Source organism: Erinaceus europaeus, chromosome 5, assembly GCF_950295315.1.
Source record: "Erinaceus europaeus chromosome 5, mEriEur2.1, whole genome shotgun sequence".
Lineage (NCBI taxonomy): Eukaryota > Metazoa > Chordata > Mammalia > Eulipotyphla > Erinaceidae > Erinaceus > Erinaceus europaeus.
The window spans coordinates 117,699,235-117,721,462 of record NC_080166.1 but is presented as its reverse complement, the minus strand read 5'-3'; the positions used below and the strand labels follow the sequence as shown (position 1 = coordinate 117,721,462).

At 45.2% G+C, this 22,228-nt stretch overlaps 1 long non-coding RNA gene across 1 annotated transcript; it reads left to right on the top strand.

Annotated features, from left to right (window-relative positions):
• Positions 1 to 695: 695 nt before the first annotated feature.
• On the top strand, positions 696 to 15,477 carry LOC132538726 (uncharacterized). Its single transcript, XR_009550082.1, has 4 exons — positions 696 to 1,003; positions 4,412 to 4,728; positions 7,007 to 7,170; positions 14,707 to 15,477. It is a non-coding gene; the product is annotated as an uncharacterized LOC132538726 (long non-coding RNA).
• The last annotated feature ends 6,751 nt before the right edge of the window (positions 15,478 to 22,228 follow it).

Sequence of the window (22,228 nt, the reverse complement as noted above, 5' to 3'; positions counted from 1 at the left end):
AACAACCTGCTGTCTAACCTTCCAGCATCAGTTTCCTTGAGACCAGGAAACCTTCCAGCATATCCTCCCTCTCTCTCTCTCTCTCTCTCTCTCTCTCTCTCTCTCTGTTCTCTAGGAGAGAGGCTGGAGAAGGAGTGGGCACAGGCTGTGTGTGCTCTGTTCGAACTGAAGCTAAACCACACACTAATTGGTGAGTTATTTAATAGGTAATTTCCACAGCCATGTTTTCATTTTCTTTTTAAGAGAAATTTTCTGTTAGAGAGCCAGTTATTAAAAATATTTTTAAAAAGACAGAAAGCAAATCCCCCCAGTTTGAGTGTAAGAAACCAGACTCCAGGAGGGACATTCATTCTGAGCTCTTCCCATCTTATCTGATAGTTCCCAGCCTACCTTCTTCAACATTTCTTGGGCAACATGATTTTAAAGACTCGGAGAATCACTTTCCCAGCCAAGGTTGGAAAGAAGATTTGGGTTCAAGCTCTGTTTCAAACAAACAAACAAACAAACAAACAAAAAACCACCTAGGTTGTACTTCCACCAGCCTTTCGGACAGGATGGCGTCTGCTTATCTAAAGCCCTCACATGGCAACTGTAAACAGCAGAGGTGAGGATTTAAATTCTGCCTTGATGGGAATTTGAACTGAACGGCTCTGCCCACTGCCACTTTATAAGCCGGGAATCATCCAGCTCACTCCAAATACCTCGAGGGGTCCTCACAGTTGCTCAACATAAATCAGCAAAATGACAGGCAATTGACTCCGCAGACAGCTCTCGCTCGGCTGAGTGGCTGTAGCTGCTGGAAGCAGATGAGGGCATTTTCCTGTAAACAGGACTGTGATTAGCACGAGAGTCAACAGCCGGCTCCCTCTGCCAGCCTCCAGCCAGCTCTGGATTTCTCACTTGGTGGAAACTGCTCCATGACTCCAGGCGGCCAGGCTGGCGATCCCAAGCAGTTAAAGTCTCGATCTCAACACCTGGTCAGGATTTGTGATTTCCCCATAAGGTGAGGAGGAAAGGAACCAGATTTGGCTTGCTCACAGAGAGATCAAATGACAGCAAGAGACTTGAACCCTTGGAGGCACTAGCAGTGTGACCCAGGGTCTTCACTTGCCCGCTGTGAAATCTGGCCCAGCTCAGAGTTCGGCCAGGTGCAAAGTGCACACTGGAAGGGCTAACCCCATGAGTGCCACTGGCGGCCACCAGCTCCGTGGTGGAGGAGGCCAGTAAGCAAGGAAACACGAGTATCAAGGTCACCTGGAGGGGCAGAGGCCAGATGGGGTGAACAGGTTCTGTCCAGGAAGGCAGGCTTGACTCTGCTCCAGGGGGTGTCAGTGCCAACTAGGACAGAATGCTCAAGGCTGTCTGTCACACCAGCAGGCTTTTCCAGTGGAGCAGTCGTGAGTTCTCTGAGTTATGTTTGCCAAGTCAAACATGACTGCAGGTCAGACACAACCTCTGACGTGGAGTGGTGGAGTGGAATGGGGATGTCAGGAGTGGAGGAGTGATGCAGGCACAGAGCCCCGGTAATAACCCTAGTTGCAAAATAGAATTTTTTAAAAAGCACGCGCTTATTTGGATGAGAGAAAATGGGGTGGAGGGATTGTGTGTGCTGAGCAGCTCTCAACACTGGCATGAGGTGGTGCTGGAGGTTGAACCTGGGCCTCCTGGGCGTCAGACACGCAGTCTTGTGCTGTGAGGCTGACCTAGCTCCTGGTCCCCCAACACCAGGACTTCACACTGTCAGCACTGCGCAGACTGATGCCCTGATGAGGATGCTGGAGCCTGTTTCCCCATGAGAAGGGGACCCTGCACCTCAGTTTTCTCCTGCACCCACCGACTTCTCTGTCCTGTGGGGAGGAGGCTCTGATGGAGTGCAAGAAGGCGGGCGGGTGCCTCTCCAGTGCCTTAGTCTGAGAGGGAATACCAGAGCCATGAAATGAGGGAGTGTGGCCACATTTCCTTTCAGCCTTGGTGACTCATTTTTTTCATGGGTATTTAAACTGCGCTTCTGTCCAGCATTAGAGAGAGGAGCAAATGGGGCACTCTGTGCTAAGGTCAGGTCCTCACATGCAGTGAACCAGGTTTATTAGGCCTGTTTTTTTTTTTTTTTTCCTATTTGTTTGCTTGTTTTTTTTTTTTTTCACTGCTCAGCGTGCTGCAAGGGATTGAACCTAAGGCCTGAGAGCCTCTGGCATAAAAAAGTCCCTCACTACCCCCCCCATTTTGTATTTGTGTTGAATGGTGGCTCACAAGATTGTAAGATTATAGGGCATAGTCCACATCACACCGACCACCGAAGGTCTGTGTCCTCACCCTCCCAACTCCAAAGATAACCACCAGAGTTCTCACAAATCTTAGAAACAGTTTGCTTGTTTTTGGTTTTTGCTTTCCTTTTCCCCTCCAAGTTTATGTGTATTAGTTCTTCAGAGTCCACATAAGTGAAACTACCCAGTAGTTGTCTTAGGCATGAGAGGCTTTGGCATATCTATTATGCTGTCTGCCCCAGTCAGCACGCAGTAGACTTTGAAGGTCTGACTTAGTACAGTGGCGAAGGTGCAGGCAGGGAGAATGCAGGGCTGTAGGAGGCATCTGGGTGACCAGGGGTGTGGCTGACACACACAAGTGACACCAGAGAGGACCAGGCTGGGGAAGCAGGTCATTTACATGACACACTGAATCCAAGCCTCTTGGGAATTTTGAGTCTAACCCACCAGAACTTGGTTGGATGTTTGGGCCCAGTGTGGGGCTCACACCACAAACCAGAAGTACAATGATGGGACATGTCAGGGAAGGACCCAGAGAGGTGGAGGTATGACCTCCCAGAAAGGAATTACAAGAGAGATGAGGCTACTGGTCACAGCAGAGGACTGGGGACATGTGGCCATGTTGGAGGGAGCTGCTGGAGCCCTGCAGGGATGGCAGGAGGCAGGCTGGCCACCAGCAAGGGCAACCCAAGACTGCACGACTAACTCACTGGGAATGGAAGCAAGGGCTGCAGGCCCAGGGTGGAGGCCCCCAGGGAGCCAGGGTCTCTCCATGCTGTGCTGACTGCACCCAGAGCAGAGAAAAGGCGGAGCACTGGGAGGTAGAGGGTAAGGAGAGGGCTTGGCAGCCATGGGAAGGGACCAGAGAAAGGGGCTAGGGAGATGGATGCAGAAAATCCCTGCAAAGGAGAAGTGCATTTCAGAGGGAAATGTCACCTTGTCACAGGAGGCAGCTGTTAAGTTTTTCTGAGAAGAAAGCTAGCCCTGCAGACAGCTCTGGAGGCCTAAGACATGTCACCGGAGCCACCATAAATTACACCTACATCTGGGAGCCTGTCTCTGCCCCCAAGCTTCTCGGGGATGGAGGGGGAGGGGTGTTGGGGGAGCACGCAAGCAGTTGAGCCACTGGGAAAGCAGCTGATAGGCAGACACTGTCCTGCAGTTCCAGGTGCTGCCTGTGGGAACAGGGACAAGGCTGTGTGGCAGAGACCTGGGTGTGCCAAGGCAGTCAGTCACCAGACAGGCCAGGGCTTTCCCACACTATGGGGAGGTTTCAAGGCCTGCATCTGCTCTGGTCTCCCTGTGTTGCCCTTGAACTTGAACCCTGGGAAGCCTGAGCAACAGGGAGACAGAGAAGAAAGCAGGTGTCAAAGGCAGGGAAGGTCTGGGTGCTTCACAGACACACACACACACACACACACACACACACACACACACACACACACACACACACACTGACTCCTCTCCCTTTTCCGCAGAAACTGCTTGGGGCCCATGTCAGCTTCAAGTTCCAGCATGGAAAATATAGCTGCACACAATATGTTGTTTTGGCAGAAAGCTATGAATTTTAGGATGGAATGTCTGTCATGAGGGCCCATCCAATTAACTTGCTTGTCGAGAAATCAGAATAAATAGCGGAGAGGAGACGGCTGCAGCCTTTCTCAGACCTTTATTTCTGATTTGTTTTTCCTGGTTGGGTGGGTATGCAGCCACCAGGATGGAGATTAGGGTGAGGAAGGAAAGACCACACAGCACCCCCACCCCCACACCGAGGGAGAGAGAGAAGGAAGTGTTATTGTGTTACTGTGTGTGTTTTATTTTGGCTTTTTTTTTTTTTTTTGCCTTTTTCAATGGGGTGCCAAGAATGAATTTGGGGGTCTGGCACATGCACGCTAGCCCTGAGCCACCTCCTTGGGCCAATTTTTCTATTCTTTATTATGTCCTTTTGAAAGGTACAGAGAGAGAAGAGAGAGACTACAACACAGCCCCCCTACTGAAAATAGAAGTGGTTCTTCTAGGGGGAATGTTTAAAATCAGTGGATGTATCAGGCTCTTAAAAACCATAGTAGTGAAATAGGTAAAGAAAGAAAAGACTTAAAAACCTAAGAATCAAACTTGAAACCACAACAAGAGTTATCATCTTCTAGGACGGCTGGATTCTGGGAGCAGTAGGAGCTGACAGGGAGCCGAGAGGACAGAAGACCCAGAAACCAAGTGAGCCAAGAGAGCGAAAAGCCAAGAGAACTATTTCCGCCAGACCTTCCCTTAAGTCTCTTCAGTTCTCCTCAGGAGGTTACATCGCATGCTAATAGCACCTACTAATCAAGCCTTCCTCTTTGTTTACAAGCACTACTCCTTCCCAAAGCCCCACAATTCATGGAGCTGCCCCATTCCAGGACGCTGCCATGTGGTGTTGGGCCTCAAACCCACAGCCTCATGCATGACAAAACGTGTGCTCTTCCAGGTAAGCTATCTCCCGGTGTTCTCATGTATTATGATTAATTCATATTTCTTATAGGGACAGAGAAGCAGAGAGAAGGGGGCGGGGAATGAAACCACAGCACTGAAGCTTCCTTTTCAATGCAGTGTGGGTCAGGCTGGAACCCGGCTCGTACACAGCAAAGAGGCGCACTAAGTGAGCTAATTCGCTGCCCCTCCTCCTCAGGTATTTTAGACTCTGGACTTCTGAGGTACCCACAGGGGGGACACACGTGGTCACGCGTGGGAGTGGGGTCCCCCTGGCTCCATTGAGGTTCCAATTAAAAAGAATTTCCAGGGGACACGAGTTCAGATGTGTGATTTCTAAATTCTTCATTTTGGACGTGCAAAGTAAAAGCTTAGAAAGCGGTCTTGGGAGATAGGTTTCCTCAAGAAACCCCAGGTCAGTGACCAAGGCCCCAAATCCTCTGTTATAGTCCTGCTTACATCACATCGGAGCTCACGTTTCACTGGCCCGATGGAGTAAGCCCATCCCCCTTCATATGGGGCGAAAAGGGAAAGGGAAACCCTTCACTCACCAAGTAAAACTCTGCTTTACTTGTGCAAATTCAGTGAGAACAAACTATATGCTAAGAATGTGCTAGCGTGCATACCAGTTCCACGTGTGCAAACCTAGAAAAAAAAGCAAAGGTATTGTCCCTAGTACCTGATGTGTCCTGAATGTTCCCTCAACTGAATTCACATGTGATGCCTTGAAGCTCGTGCTCTGCCTGAGCGGGCCAGGACCCGACTGGAGCTAGACTTTTCACTGTGTCCAGCTGGTGACGTGTTCATTTGTGAGAGGGCACAGAACTCCCAGGAAAGAAGAGGTAACCAGCACCCACTTAGTCCGGCCACGAGGCCCCAAGGCAAAGGTGGGCCTAGGAATAGGAGGGCTCATTACATTGTGGAGGCTCTTAAAGCACGCCAATATGCGACAGGGCAGTTTCCTCTGGGAAGCACGGATGTGCCTGTGTTGGTCCTGTATGGACTGCTACATGGAGCAGACACAAGGCACAGCCCTGGGCAAAGGCCTTTCTTTGCACCAGTGATGACTTGTAAACCATGGGCCCAGAGGACATGGCCGACTCGAGGTGAGGAGAAGGGTGAGCCAAGATTAATGGTACCTGTGGGGTTTCTCTTCATCAAAGGAGCAGCTCACATGCTAAACCCACATTTGGAGGCAAACAGACAGCTTTTTTTGTGGACCTTGCCCTCTTGAAGTCATGAAGGATGGTTAAGACCAACTATAAGCTTTGGCCTAGGAGGAAGTTGGAAGACCCAAGAGAAGCCTTGCCCACACCTTTTGACTAGACTTTTGGAAACCAGCCTTCATAGCATCAGGGGAGTGCCATCCCAGTCAGTAACATGCCTGGGATTTTGAATAACTATTTCTACAACAGTGGTAGGACAGCCCCATGCAAGACACAGGCCTTTCCCCCCTTTGCTCTCCAGACTTAGTGCTCCACCAAATAATGAGCACCCAGCAGAAGGGAAGGCCTGATCATCACACACACCCGAGGCTTCAGTCAGCCAGAAGTCAAAGACTGCAGACCAAGTTTGTCTTTGTGTTGCTGGTGGCTTCCATTTCAAAGGCTGCACCAGCAAATCAGAGTCATTCCTGGCACCTTCTGGAGTCTCCATGGTGATGACTCAAGTGGCCAGAGTGAAGCCAGCCTTCACTTTGCTTTCCAGCTAGTTCCTCTTTTCTGTTCCCCTTTTCAACAGAGAACAGAGCTGGCTGCAGTTTTAGCTCTAGGAATGTTTTTCTATTAATCACAAAATGGGAACTCCTGAAGCTCTATTTTATTTTATTTAAAATTTTTAAAAAATATATTTATTTCCTTTTTTGTTGCACTTGTTGTTTTTATTGTTGTTGTAGTTATTATTGTTGTTGCTGTCGATGTCATTGTTGGATAGGACAGAGAGAAATGGAGAGAGGAGGGGAAGACAGCGAGAGGGAGAGAAAGACAGACACCTGCAGACCTGCTTCCCCCCTTGTGAAGCGACCCTCCTGTAGGTGGAGAGCTGGCAGCTCAAACAGGGATCCTCATGCCAGGTCATTGTGCTTTGAACCACATGTGCTTAACCCTCTGCACTACCGCCTGACTCCCCTATTTTATTTTTTTAAAACTTGTTCCACAGTAATAAATATTCTGATTTTTACTTTGACTCTTGTTTAGTCCAAAAAAATAAAAAATAAATGAAAGATAAAATAAATAAAACAAAAACTATGCATTTCCTTTTTCTTTTCTTTCTGAAAGTGCTTTTAAGCAGGACCTGATTTCCTTGCTTACCTTAATGAAAAGATTCTGGGGAGAATGTTCTAGTCTGGAACTGATGCCCTCAGCATCAACCCAACATGGACAGCCTTTCCTCCTCCCAGTGCACACAGAGCCTAAAAATATCATCCAATCAATGACAGCAGGTGTGTGTGTGTGTGTGTGTGTGTGTGTGTGTGTGTGTGTGTGTCTCGCAGCACTGCTTTTTGTGCTAGGATGCGTACAGAAAACTCTAGCATCTTGGGCCCATTATGGAAGGAACACTCCCAATAATATTCTGGACATAAGACTCTGCGATAATCAAGGGGATTTTTCGGGGTGGAGGGAATTGAATGCTTATCAAAGTTTATCAGTTTGTAATGAGAAATGAGCAGTGCATTGGTGTAAGTAAAATCTTTGGGTTACACATCCTGAGTCATCCTAGTGTGTCACTGAAATGTTCTCAGGTCTATGGGGAGAAATGACCTGAAAAGACAGGACAGGGGGTTCTGACTGGCTCTGTTGTCTTACTACTGAGATGGTGATGGAATGTTCACCTCCTTGACACTCACTCCTGGCTCCCCAGAGTCTCCAGAAGCATCTCTTTTCTTCAGGGTGCTATGTAAAGGGGTAGAGAATGGTTTTCTCTGCTTGCAGGCTGCTTTAATCATAGTGATTAAAGTCCTGAACCCTCTCTCACATGAACCCCATTCACAGTCAAACCCAGTGAATCTAGGCTGGGGAGACAGCATAGTGGCTCTACAAAATACTTTCCTACCTGAGACTCTAAGTTAACTAGGTTCAGCCCCTGACACCACCATAACCCAGAGCTGAGTGGGAGTGCTCTGGTTTCTTCTTTCTTTCTCTCTCTTTCCCCTTCTCCTTCTCCTCCTCCTCCTCCTCCTCCTCCTCCTTCTTCTTCTTCTTCTTTTTTCCTTTTTACTCAGCTCTGGCTTATGGTGGTTAGGGGAATTGAACCTGGGACTTTGGAGCCTCAGGCATGAGAGTCTGTTTGCATAACTGTTATGTATCTACTCCTGCTCATACTCTGGTTTCTCTATCTTTCTCTCTGTATCCCTTTTTCATTAAAAATAGTAAATAAATAAATAAAATACTTTTTCAAAAGAAGACTTCTCACTTTCTCTCTGTCCTATCCAACAACAACAGCTGCAACAACAATAACAACATCAACAACAATAACAGCAACAACAACAATGGTCACCAGGAGCACTGGATTCCTAGTGCAGGCACCGAGCCCCAGAAATAACCCTGGAAGCAAGAAATAATAATTATTTATTTATGAGAGAGAGAGAGAGAATCAGATGGAACTCCAGACCTCATGCTTGAGAATCCAACACTTTATCCACTGTGCCACCACATCATTGGAGTATATATATATTTTTCTTTTTCTTTCTTTTTTTTTTTATACCAGACCACTGATCAGTTCTAGTGGTGATTGAACCTGGAACTTTGGAGCCTTAGACAATGAAGTCTGTTTGCATAACCATTATGCTATCTCTCCTCACCCCCTGCCCTGGAGTATATTTTTAAAGGCCATCCATGCAGTGAACTTTTTGTTCTATTTTTCCCTCCTTTGTTTTCTTTGCTGGGGAGAAGTCCCCCATAAAGCAGATTTTTTCTAGTTGTTCTCTACCTGAGGTTCCTAGATGTTGAGATGGGACCATATTCTTTCCCTAGCTCTGCAGTTATGAACTGCTATACATTTGGTGCCTGAAAGTGACAGACATTGTTCTCTAGTAGTCAGACTCACACTGAAGATTCCACAGGATAAACTGTCTTTGCTTTTTCCCAACTTTTGGAGGTTTCAGGTATCTTTGACTTGTGGCTGTATCATTTATCTTTCTGTTTCCATTTCTACATCACCACCTCCTTCTCTTATGTGTCTCTTTGCATGTATTTCTCTCTCTCTCTCTCCCTTTCCTCCTTCCTTCTTTTCCTGTCTCTCTCTTTTTCAACCAGAGCACTGCTCAGTTGTTATGGTGGTGCTGGAGATTGAACCTGAGACCTTGGAGCCTCAGGCATGAAAGTTGTTTATATAACCACTAAGCTATCTCCCCAACCATCTGTGTACATTTCTTATTAAGACATCTGTCACTGGATTTGGGGACCACTCACCCAATGCAAGATAATCCCATCTAAAGGTCATTTTCAGAGGTCCTTTCTGCAAATATCACAGGTTACAGGGATGAGCATGTGACCTTATCTTTGGGGAGGGATTTAGCCCGTCTCCATATTGTTTATTGATTCAGTATATCCCCAGCTTCTACTCATCCCAGGTTCGCAGTGCTTCCCGAGCTGTTTATGTATTTGCACTCAATAGTTTGCAATCTAAACTCGGACTGAGGCGCTCTTTCTGCTCACTTCTGAGTGAAGGTTTGTGTTTGGAATAAGCTCAATGCCTTAAGCATGACTCGACTATAGTAATAGCTAACAGACTGAGTAAGTCATCTTTCAGGGATTTCTGTTACAGTATTTTATGCATTGCATTTTAAATATGCAAGAATTATCTAGGAAGAGAGAAAATATACTCGAAGATCTCTCTGTTCTCTAAAGTGGGTTTGCTCAGATCCTTAGTATCTGAAAATACATTGGGTTGTATTTTATGAGATCACTTCTGATGAACATGTTTTACAATATTTGTTAGAGTAAAACATGCATTATAGATGTGCAACTACTTATTTATATCTGTCTGATCTTGTTTCTGGCATGTGGCATTTCATTGATACCTAATTTTAACTCAGATGTGTTCATATCGATGATGTGTGTGTGTGTGTGTGTGTGTGTGTATGAAGCAACATGTTTTTTCTTTCTTTAAAAATATAGCTGTTGTTATTCTCCTAATGTAGAATGAATAAATACAACAGGTTTTCCCCTAGTCTCCAATACAGAGTTTAAGCTTTCATATTCAAATGGACAATCAAATCACTTCAGCCTCACTATCTGGAACGGTTTCATTCGGTCAGATTGTAACTGGCAAAAAGACTGGGTTTCAGCAGCATTTTTTTTTTTAACAAGCTCTCCCTCTGTGTTTTCACATGGCACGTACCTTGCAATTTCATGCCTCTAGTCATATTTTATTTATGAAGTGTTTGGAATCTGGAATCCAAAATGAGAGAAGGTCCAAGTTCTTTGTTTCCTAGTCACAGGGTATTGTTTACATTCTATGTCCCTTTATCTGTAAGGCTAGGGGGATCTTTAATTAGTGCTTTAAAATGAGCACTTACTCACTCTTCAGTGAACAAGCACTAGAAGAGTCAGATGAAAACCAGAGGAAAAAGCAGGCTCCCTGTCTGCAACATTCCAAGTGTACCACATGTACTGAGCAACTGCACAAACACAAGCTAGATACTGAACCTATCAAGACACTCTGCCAGCACAGACAAGCTGAAATGGGAGTGTGTGTGTGTGTGTGTGTGTGTGTGTGTGTGTGTGTGTGTGTGTTCCAAAGTCTAAGATGCATTAGCATCAGGCCCTTACTTCAACTTCACACCGCAATAAAATACAGCGACAACACAACATCAGTCAGCTAAACAAGACTCCACTGCAAGAACCCTGAAGACAGATCCGGCTTCAAGTTGAAAGGACAGTTAACACTGCCTGCCTTCCCCTGGTTGTGCTCCCTTCTGCCGACACTTCCATTTCCTTTTTTTTTTTTTTTTTTTTGCCCCACCTGCAAACAGGCTTGGCTACCCTGAAAAAAAAGCCAGCTGACTTGTCTGCCACAGAGTTAGGAAGTCTCATTGGTTCAAAGTACTTCGCATGTGGTTTTTAAACTCCCTGACAATCCTCTGTGTTTTTAATTAGCTTCATTGAATCTGGTTATCTTAGATTCAAAGTGTTCCTGGATAAAACATGAACTTTGCCAGTTTGTGTCAGTGTGTATTTTAAACCTGTGCCAAGCTTCTTCTTTGCTATACACTGGAGGTGGTTATGTATCAAAGGACTGGCTTTTCTGCACATCTTTTGTGATAGATGCTAGCTGGGATGATTTTGTGTGAAGCTGGGCCTAGGGAAAGAACAACTGACTTTGACTTTCAAAATGAGCTGTGGTTGCCACTGCATGCTAGTGTCTACAGTGCTATAGTCCTCATAACTCTTAGCTAACATTGTGATACAGGCTTTTAAAAACATGACCCCTTAAATACCTTTAATGGCTAAATGTTGGGCCTTACCTGCTGGCTCTTACTATTTGCCAGGTGCATGGACCTCTTATGGATCCCAGACCATTACCGATGTCTTTTGAAACTCCCATGTGTGATGGAAATGTGGCTGAACTTCACCTTCTGGTGGTTCTCATAATTCCAGGAATAGTTTCTTCTTGGAGTCACCAATTACTTCCTTCTTGATTCATCCAACCTCGGCAGTTCACTATTTCAGATTCCAGAACTAGTCCCCCCCCACACACCCCTTTTGCTTACAGCATTCCTGTCTGTGGTTCCTATTTTTATTCATGAAGGTTCTAGTAATTTTTTAAAAAATTGCCACAAGGGTTATTGTTGGCTTGATGCCTTTACAAAAAGTCCACTACTCCTGGTGGCAACAACCCCTGCCTTTTTTCTTTTGATAGAACAGAGAGAAATTGAGAGAGGAAGAAAAAGGGGAGAGAGGGGCCAGCGGTAGTGCAGCAGGTTAAGCGCATGTGGCACAAAGTGCAAAGACCGGCCCCCGGCTCCCCACCTGCAGGGGAGTCGCTTCACATGCGGTGAAGCAGGTCTGCAGGTGTCTATCTTTCTCTCCTCCTCTCTGTCTTCCCCTCCCCTCTCCATTTCTCTCTGTCCTATCCAACAACAACGACATCAATAGCAATAATAATAACCACAACAACGATAAAAACAACCAAGGTGACAAAAGGGAAAAAAATGGCCTCCAGGAGCAGTGGATTCGTGGTGCAGGCACCAAGCCCCAGCAATAACCCTGGAAGCAAAAAAAAAAAAAAAAAAAAAAAAGGAAAAGGAAAAGGAAAAGAAAAAGAAAAAGGGGAGAGAAAGAAAAACACCTGCAGAACTTAACCATTTGTGAAGCTTCTTCCCTGCATGTGGGAACCAGGTGCTTGAACCAGTTTAGTGATTTTTTTTTTTTAAAAAAGATTTATTTCACAAGGTGTGTGTGTGTGTGAGAGAGAGAGAGAGAGAGGAAGAGAACGAGAGAGAAAGAGAGAGAGAGAGAGAACCAGAGTTTCAGTCTGCAATCGGAGGGACTGAATTTAGGGCTTCATGTTTGCAAGTCCAAGATTCTACCCACTGCACCACCTCCCTGGTGGCAATCCTAAAACTGTATTGTACCATTCCTGTGATGAAAGAGTGGCAAGAAACATTTTTCAGGGACTAAGCTCTGTCAGGGCTGCATTTTTAAGGCAGTTGCTTTCTATTTTGTTACATTTAATTTTTTAAAACATTTATCTATTTATTTATTCCATTTCGTTTCCCTTGTTATTTTTATTATTGTAGTTATTATTGATGTTGTTGTTATTGGATAGGAAAGAGAGAGATGGAGAGAGGAGGGGAAGACAGAGAGGGGGAGAGAAAGACAGACACTTGCAAACCTGCTTCACCGCCTGTGAAGCGACTGCCCTACAGGTGGGGAGCTGGGGGCTCGAACTGGGATCCTTCTGCTGGTCCTTGCACTTTGTTCCACCTGTGCTTAACCCACTGCGCTACTACCCATCCCCATTTTGTTACATTTTTATATGTAGCATCGTATTCAGAGCTGAACTGAGACCAAGCACAAATACTCAAGTACTGGAGTTAACAGTCCTTCTTGAATGGGTCAGCCTTATTTTAAATACTTCTCATGAGTCTTATTTTTTTTTAAAAAATAACATGAACTTTTTCATTAGTTTGATTAATAGTGGGTTACAAGATTGTAAGATTACAGGTTATAGTTTCACCCTGCACCTGCAACTCAAGTTCTGTGTCCCCTTCTCTCCTACCTCCCAAAGATAACCACCACAGTTCTCACAAATACTTAGAAAATTGAGGGCCGGGTGGTGGCGTACCTGGTTGAGTGCATATGTTACTGTGTGCAAGACGCAGGTTCGAGTTCCGGTCCCCACCAGCAGGGGAAAAGCTTCATGAGTGGTGAAGCAGTGCTGCAGGTGTCACTTTGTCTCCCTCCCTCTCAATTTCTGGCTGTCTCTAACTGATAAACAAATAAAAATTAAAAGAAAAAAAAGAAAATTGTTTATGTTGTTATTGGTTTTAATTTTTTAATATTTATTTATTCCCTTTTGTTGCCCTAGTTGTTTTATTGTTGTAGTTATTATTGTTGTCATCGTTGTTGGATAGGACAGAGAGAAATGGAGAGAGGAGGGGAAGACAGAGGGGGAGAGAAAGATAGACACCTGAAGACCTGCTTCATCACCTGTGAAGTGAGCCCCTGCAGGTGGGGAGCCGGGGCTCGAACCAGGATCCTTTTGCCAGTCCTTGTACTTCATGCCACTTGCACTTACCTGCTGTGCTACCGCCCGACTCCCCTGGTTTTTTTTTTTAACGTTTGCAAGTTCAAGTGTTTGAGTTCTCTAGATCCTACTTGTGAGTGAAACCATCTGTTCCAATCCATCCATTTTGTCTCATAGGACCCAAAGAAAACGCCATCATATGTTTTGATTGGAAAGTGGTATTCTGTGGAGTATATATCCTACAACCTCTTTAACTAGTCATCTGTTGATGGGCATTTAGGCTGCTTCCACTCTTTGGCTGTTGTGAATAATGCAGCTATGAACATAGGGGTATACATATCCCTTCAAATTAGTGTTTTGAGTGTCCTTTGAATAAATGCTTAAAAGTGGTATTGTTGGATGATAAGGTAATTCCATTTATATTTGTTTAAGGAATGATTCTTTTATTCTGGTCTTTCTACTGCATTCCTTGTGGAAATATTATTAGAAACAAGCATATAAAGAGGTTAAAGTCTACTTCCTTTAGAGTCTATTTCCTTTAGACTTTTAAAAATGTATTTTGATGGGATAAAGAGAAATTGGGAAAAGGATAATAGAGAAGAGAAGAGACACACCTGCATTGCTTCACCACCTGTGAAGCTTCCTCCCTGCCGGCGGGGACCAGGGGCTCGAACCTGGATTGTTGGGCATGGTAATATTTAAGCTCAACTGGGCACACAGCTTCCCAGCTTGGGAGATTAATGTCTTGCCATATTTGGCATTTGGGATGAAAGCAGACCAATGCTAATACTGGATATGAATGCTGTCTTTCTCCATTTCCGAATTGAGCATGTTTGGGTTGTGGAGCTAGAATGCTCATATTAAAGGCATGAGGTCCTGAGTTGTTCAAGCATATGGGAGCACCACAAAAGCACAGGGGTTGGTGGAGCAGTGCTGTGATGTCTCTCTTGTTTTTCTTGTCTCTCCCTTTTATCTCTTTCTCTCTCCTTCTTGAAATAAAAAAACCAAACCAAAACTGTGCAATCTTGTGCAAATTCCTTAACTTCTATGTGCCTGTAAGACAGGGGTATTAGTGATCCCTGCCATATCAGGTTGTCAGAAGGGCCGAGTTATCATAATATGATGTCAAGCACACAACTACTTAGTTTTTGTCATTGCTTAGGTTATACTTCCTATTTCACAAACTCTGGTGTGGTTTCTTTCTTTCTTTTTTTTTTTTAATGGTGTCACAATTTAAAAAAAAAGATTGTTGGCACACAAATACTAATGTTTGTTTTCCTATCAGTCCCTCTCGTGATGTCTCCTGGAGAATATGCCCTGAGGACTCAGGACCTTGACAGGACAGAATGACAAGACTGATGACTAGGCATCAGAGCACAGTAAGAAGGCCTCTGAGACAGGACGCAGACCCTCCTGTGTTCTGAAAGCCTAGCTGCTGGGTGTCACCTACAGAGCAGGTACGATCACATGGCCTTCATTTGTGGGTCTTCAGGGAAGTCAAGTCAGACTGGGAAAGAAGCATTCAGCCTCATTGCAAATGAGTGAAAAGCACTTGGTGTCAACGTGGCTGTGCACACCTGGCCAGGAACAGAAGGGGATTGTTGACAGAATTGTCTGATGTCCCTGAAAAGATACCTCATATTTCATTCAGTGGTAGTGAGACAGAAAGTGACAGTGACTGCAGGGAGGCAGAGGGACCCCAGACAGAAGGTCAAAAGGTTTCTGATTCCCATCAAGAGACATTCTCGACATGTCCCAATGAGTCAAACAGATAACACTTGTGGAGCTACGGAAGTTGCCACACACCCAGGTGTGCCGAGGACAAGATTTCCCCCTAACCCTTGGAGGGACCAGAGCAGAGGCTGACTGGGTGAATATGGGTGCAGCCTGAAAAACCTCCAGCTGGACCAAAGAGATAACTGAGCTCTTTATAAGGACCCCAGGTCCTTCCCCAGTATGGGCACCTCCCTCAAGGCCCCCATCCCATGTTTATAGGGGCTCCTTGCTTCATCTTCCCTCCTATCCCTTTCCTCCCAGGAAAACTCTGTTTCTAATAAACTTGCCCTGTAAAACCTCAATGCCTTGCTCTCTCTCTTTCACTTAATTCAACTCGGTAACCCCCACCATTCTTGAGGGCACAAAGCACATTAACTGAAGTAACCAGAACAGTATGGTAGATAACGTGGTCAGCTGCATGGAGGACACTCAACAGGCCACTGAATACAAAGCATGATCCCCTCATGAGAGACCTCAGTGGGGGGTACCTATCCCCTCTCTGTAAGTGTCTGGCACATGAAGGTCCACATCCATGCTGAGAGAATAGCCAGGCCCAGATACATACAGAAGTGACCATTAGCAACAGAGGTGATGTGCGGTTAAGAACAAAATCTCAGGCTGGAGAGACATAAGAAACCTCAGGACATGCCTTCTCTGAGGCCCTTCCAGGATAAAGGCTTAAAAAACTCCTCAGCTCTTCTTGGTGGGTTTGCTTGGTTATTGCATCTTGCACTGCTACTCTTTCTCACCCAAACTACAGGTGACACACAGCACAGGGTTGTTGTCCCAGGCAAAAAGGGTGTTCATATCCAGGTACATTTGTGCCTAGTGCACACCTTTGTCTTGTTTCAGGAATCCGCATCACTTTTTCTTGTCACTCTCTGCCACTAATTAGCAATATTTGGTTTCAGTTTATCCTTTGGGATATCCTTTAAGATTTGTGATTCTTAGGGGTCGGGCAGTGGCGCAGTGGGTTAAGCGCATGTGGCGCAAAGTGCAAGAACTGGCGTAAGGATCCTGGTTCGAGCCCCCGGCTCCCCACCTGCAGGGGAGTCATTTCACAGGCGGTGAAGCAGGTCTGCAGGTGTCTATCTTTCTCTCCCCCTCTGTCTTCCCCTCCTCTCTCCATTTCTCTCTGTCCTATCCTACAACGAACAACAATGGCAATAATAATAGCCACAATAAGGCTACAACAACAAGGGCAACAAAAGGGGGGAAAAATGGCCTCCAGGAGCAGTGGATTTATGGTGCAGGCACCAAGCCCAGCAATAACCCTGGAGGGAAAAAAAAAAAAAAAAAAAGATTTGTGATTCTTTCTTCAGCTCTGCTCATGGTGGTCTGTACTCTAAATAGTCCATCTCTGAGGGTCCAGTGGCTCAGCTGTTCTCAGTTAATTTTCATTTAGATCTTCTGAGTCCACCTCTACTTGGACTCTGGATATTAAAGTAGGAATAAAACTTCATGACCTTTAAACAGAGCTCTGGCTGCTTCTTCTCCACCCTTTCCCCTGAGGTCTAGTGAGCCATGCAGCCCACTTCAGCAATCTTGTTTCTGGATGGCTAACCTCTTTCCCAGCAGGGAGATGAGTAATACAAAAGCCACACATCACGCAGAGGTTTATTGGGCACATGAAATGCGCATTGGAAACTTGCTTTCAAGTGACTAGCTCTGTACTTGGAACCAAGGTTATATTGTGTAGATTAAAAAATGATCACTTTGCACTGACCCTTCTTCAGTTTCACCACCCCCTGTCACCTCTCCAGGCTGGGATGAGAAAGATTTTAGAAGTGAGAGGCATGTGATCTCAGAGTTCCACTAGTGCTATGTCAGAGCAGAGTGGAGGCATAAACTTATAGTCTAGATCTCACAATGGATTTCGTAGTGTTCCATGGTGTATATACAACACAATTTTCTCAGCCACTCATCTGTTGTTGGATGCCTGGGTTGCTTCCAGGTTTTGGAAATTATGCTGCTATGAACATAGGTGTACACAAATCTTTTTGGATATTTGTGTTTGGTTCCTTAAGATATATTCCCAGGAGAGGAATTGCAGGGTCATAGGGTAGGTCCACTTCTAGCCTTCTGAGAGTTCTCCAGACTGTTCTCCATAGGAGTTGGACCAATTGCATTCCCACCAGCAGTGCAGGAAGGTTCCTTTGTCCCCACACCCTCTCCAGCATTTGCTGCTGTTACCTTTTCTGATGTATGACATTCTCACAGGAGTGAAGTGGTATCTCATTGTTCTCTTTATTTGCATTTCTCTGATAATCAATGACCTGGAGCATTTTTTTCAGGTGTGTGTTGGCTTTTGGATCTCTTCTTCGGTGAATATTCTGTTCATATCCTCTCCCTATTTTGAATGGGGTCATTTTGGAAGCAGCTCTTCCTTGGCAGAAATAGCTGACTCCACTGTCCTTGTTCTAGTCACAAGGACTTCAATAGCAGCAACAGAGGGGTTACTAATGGGGTGAGGAGGTAGTTGGGGGAGAGCTTGCATCAGTGCTCTCTAGCTCTTTCAGCTCTGCTTTCCTCTGTGCTGCCCTTCCACCCAGGGACAGTGGCTCCGGTTTTGAAGTTATCACTACTCCCAATTTAATGGCCTGAAGGAGGCCAGGAAAAGGAACTCAGGAATGGTACAATCACTGTTTGATCAGTCTGCCAAACACTCCTGCTGCAGCCCAGCTAGTTGATGCCCTGCCATCCCCTTAGGAGGGAGAGACCTGGCTGAAGACATGCTCAGATGTGTTGTAGGAAATGGATGGAGCCAGGCTCAGAGAGAGGGAGAGAAAAACAGTGGGTTACCAGTTGTCTGAACAAATTGAGGGTGGATTTCTGGAGTGATGAACTAGGAGGCGGGCTGGAAATATTAATGGGCTAATTCCTTAAAGTGTGCTTTATACTGCAGGTCTTTTTTGGCTTAGAGAAACTTGAATAAAAGATTGGAGTTACTTTGATGAACGTTTTGTTCTCACGGTTGTGTCAGTTTCTCTGTGATGGTTCAGGTTGGGTAAAAACTACACTGATAGCAGATAGAGGGCTTTGCTCATCTCAGCAGGTGAACTGGAGGACAGGGCAAGCCTGGAAGAAGACTTCTCCCTGGACCGTGGGTTATAACAGCACAGTTAAAGGCCAGGGGGGATGGTGGGACTTGGGGTCAACTCACAATGGCAAGGAGTTGAGACAGTGGTAGTCTGGGTGGGGTGTGGTTCACCTGCGAATGTTTGGTATTAACTGAATATTTCTCTGTCAGGGCAGCTGGAGTTCTGGCCCATGTGGCAGTGGGACTTCACTTTATGTGCATCATTTTCTGTTCTTTTTTTTTTTTTAATATTTATTTTATTTATTTATTCCCTTTTGTTGCCCTTGTTGTTTTATTGTTGTAGTTATTATTGTTGTTGTCATTGTTGGATAGGACAGAGAGAAATGGAGAGAGGAGGGGAAGACAGAGAGGAGGAGAGAAAGATAGACACCTGCAGACCTGCTTCACCACCTGTGAAGCGACTCCCCTGCAGGTGGGGAGCCGGGGTTCGAACCGGGATCCTTATGTCGATCCTCGTGCTTTGCGCCACCTGCGCTTAACCTGCTGCGCTACAGCCCGACTCCCTCATTTTCTGTTCTAAGTGGCTAAAAACAGGAGGGAGCCATGGAAAAATACTAAAATTGAATTTTTTACATCGTTTTCATTGCTGGCATTGTCCTTCTGAAAAGAGATTTCAGTTTATGACTGAACAATTCCTATATGCTGAGGAGGAAAAGTCCTTCTGCTCCTGTGGGCCCTGACTTGTAGACTCTCAATTGGTTTATGTGGAAAGGAACGGATGGTTTCCACAGGCTGTTCCAAAAATGACTGAGAGAAATTAGAGCAAAAAAGTTACTGTTCTTCTGTCTGTCTCTTTCTTCCCACAGATGATTTTGAAATTCTTACTCTAGGCCATATGGAGTGGATATTCCAGAAGGAAATGATATATCACGCTCTCTGTTTCCACTCAACCACTTTTCACTTTGTCAAGTGGACCCTTTGAAGCAGGCTTCTCCTTTCCTCCAATTCTGACAGGAATAATTGTTTTAATTGCCTCTCAGTCTACACAAGATAAGGAGCCCTGTTTTAAAATTGTATAATTCTCTTAACTAAACAATAGCGGAACCACCCAGAGCAGTGTTCAAAGAAAGCAAAAGTATCCTTTACACATGTTAAGCATTTGATTCTTTTTAAAGTGCTTGGCTCTGCGTCGTTTTTGTTAAATTGGATAAATGTGAATGAAGCTCTGTGTAAATTATGTCATGTAGCCTGAAAGGAAGATTTTGTGACAATTACTGATTTAATTTTCCATATAAGGATCTGGGATGGAGGGGGAGGACTGCAGCCTAAATCACAGCAGTTAAAGGGGGTCCAGATGGTGGTCTGTATCCCCACTCTACGGTGCTTTCTGCCCCCATGGGCCTCCCTGAAAAGAGGACAAAGACCACCTAAAATCCACACTAGAGACCACCCTCCAAAAAAAAGGGTGGAGTCTGAAGTGGCTCTAATGGTATATTTCCTGGTCTGGGTTACCTCACCTTGATCTTGGTTTCTCTCCCCCACTCCCCCCAAAAGGCCTCAGGAAGGACTGTGTCTTCTTAATCATGCTTAGTTGCTCTCCATCATTCTTCAGTAGTGCACTTTCCCTCAGTCTGGGCAGAGAAGTTGTGACATTCTCTGGAATATGTGTGTGTGTGTGCGTGTGCGTGTGCGTGTGCGTGTATGTGTATGTATGTATGTAATCTTTTCCTTTAAAAAAAAATGTGTCCAGGGAGTTGGGCGGTAGCACAGCGGGTTAAGCATAGGTGGCGCAAAGCGCAAGGACCGGTGGAAAGATCCCGGGTTGAGCCCCTGGCTCCCCACCTACAGGGGAGTCACTTCACAGACCATGAAGCAGGTCTGCAGGTGTCTATCTTTCTCTCTCCCTCTCTGTCTTCCCCTACTCTCTCCATTTCTCTTTGTCCTATCCAACAATGACAACATCAATAACAACAATAACTATAACAATAAAAAAACAAGGGCAAAAAAAGGGAATAAATAAATAAATACTTTTTAAAAAAGTGTGTCCAGAAAATAAACTCACAATCCATTAAATATGTTTTTAAATTTGTTTGTCATTGCTGGGGATTCACTGCTCCAAGTTGACTTTTTTTAGATAGAAAGAAACACACACGGAGGGGTGGATCCACAGCACCAGTGTCCTCCAGTGCAGTGTGTGCCGGGCTTATACCCAGGTCATGCATGTGGTGGGTAAGGCACACTATCCAAAACAAAACCTGCTAGCAAATCCTCCTGGTAGGAAGCTGTGTAACTTCAGGGGTGTGAGGAGGATAGTGGAGGTGGCCCTGGTAAGGGACTGACATGACAGCAAAGCATTAGCACTCTGTAGTCCTCCCACAGCCAGGAAGGAGCCCACCTGGGAGGCAAGAGGACACAGGGCTGAGGAAGCTCCCAATCCAGATGGGATTCTGTAGGTTGCAGGGTGGCCTGAGAGAAGGAACTAGACACTACCGTGAGGTCTAGAAGTGAGGGCTTCGTGTGTATAGATGACACATGACAAAAAAGTGACAAAGTGGGAGTCGGGCAGTAGCGCAGCGGGTTAAGCACATGTGGCACAGAACACAAGGACCAGAGTAAGGATCCTGGTTCGAGCCCCTGGCTCCCCACTTGCAGGGGAGTCGCTTCACAGGCGGTGAAGCAGGTCTGCAGGTGTCTGTCTATCTCTCCCACTCTCTGTCTTCCCCTCCTCTTTCCATTTCTCTCTGTCCTATCCAACGACGGCATCAATAACAACAATAATAATAACTACAACAATAAAACAACAAGGGCAACAAAAGGAAATAAATAAATATTTTTAAAAAGTGACAAAGCAACCTGTAGAATTGGAGAAAATATTTGCGAATCATATACCTTGTAAGGGATTGGTATCTAAGATATGTAAAGTTTTTTTTTTTTTGTGGTCACCAAGGTTATAAAGGTTATCGTGGGGGCTCAGTACTGGTTCTACAACTCCACTGCTTCCCATTGTTGCTCTTTTTTTTTCTCCCTCTCCCTTTTGTTTTGTTTTTCTCTTTTTCTTTCTTTCTTTTTTTTTTTTACAGGACAGAGAGAAATTGAGAGTGGAGGGGAGGTATAGAGGGAGAGAAAAGTAGACACCTGCAGACCTGCTTTACTGCTCGTGAAGCTTCCCCCTTGCAGGTGGGACTTGAACCTGGCTCCTTGCTCATGGTAATGTGTGCACACCCGGATGTCCCACAGCCCAGCCCCTAAAGAATCCTTTCCCTTCAACAGCAAAATGACCAACAACCCAAATTTAAAAACCGTTCTTTCACTATACTTGTCAACTACAGATGGTAGACGTTTTTTGGATGAATGAGTAAGCAGAACTGTAATAATAAAAAGGATATCACACTTTGTTTTAATAAATAATTCATTTTCCCCACAAAAACCTATTAAGTAATAGGCATGCGACTTATGTGTTCAGATTAAATGCTTTTTGTGGTGCTACTTTTAGTGCAAAAGAAAACAGAGAACACTGTGTCTATACTATCCTAAAGGCCTCTAATTGTCAGGAGATGATTTGTATTTAAAGTTCTGCAATGATTTGCTAGAGAGGAACTTCTGTGTTTTGCAGTCTTTCCTTTTCCTCTTCCTCCCTCCCCTTCTTCTTTCCTCCTTTCCTTCCTTCCTTCCTTTCTTCCTTCCTTCCTTCCTTCCTTCCTTCCTTCCTTCCTTCCTTCCTTCCTTCCTTCCTTCCTTCCTTCCTTCCTTCTGTTTCCTTGTTTCCCAGAGCATAGACCACCTCTAATTTATAGTGTTGCAAGGGATTGAACCTGGGACAGTGGGGCCTCAGGCCTGAGAGTCTCTTTGCATAACCATTATGCTATCTCCCTCCTACCAATCTTCCCTTATCTACATCACAAAGTCATGGTTTCTGCCTTGTTCACCTGAGTGTGGATACTACTAGATAGGAAGCCACATCAGAATTTGTATGGAGTAGCAGCGGGGAAGC